We start from the raw sequence: 445 nt of genomic DNA, 5'->3' as shown, positions 1-445 counted from the left end.
TAGCTCTCTTAGGCATCAACGTAGCTTATAGACAACTCATAGCCCTCTTAGGCAACAACATGGCCCCGTAGAAAGCATATAGCCTTCTTAGGCGTCAATATAGCCCTGTAGGCAACTCACAGCCCTTCTAGGCACAATATAGCCCCGTAGGCAACTCATAACCCTTCTAGGCACAATATAGCCCCGTAGGCAACTCATAGCCCTGTTAGGCATCCATATAGCGCTGTAGGCAGAACATAGCCCTTCTAGGAATAAATTACATTCCTGCAGCTAACCACAATAGCCCCAACGGCAATAATAATAATACAACCGCTGAAAGCGAGCAATTTAGTTATAAGCAACCTATACAAATAGCCTCTAAGTCGTGTCCAACATAGGGACGCTACTAATTGAATAATAATCTCCATATAGCGCTGTAGGCAGAACATAGCCCTTCTAGGAATAA

This window comes from Solanum tuberosum, unplaced genomic scaffold (genome assembly GCF_000226075.1).
Source record: "Solanum tuberosum cultivar DM 1-3 516 R44 unplaced genomic scaffold, SolTub_3.0 scf00287, whole genome shotgun sequence".
Taxonomy (NCBI): Eukaryota; Viridiplantae; Streptophyta; class Magnoliopsida; order Solanales; family Solanaceae; genus Solanum; species Solanum tuberosum.
This window is presented reverse-complemented; position numbering follows the sequence as displayed.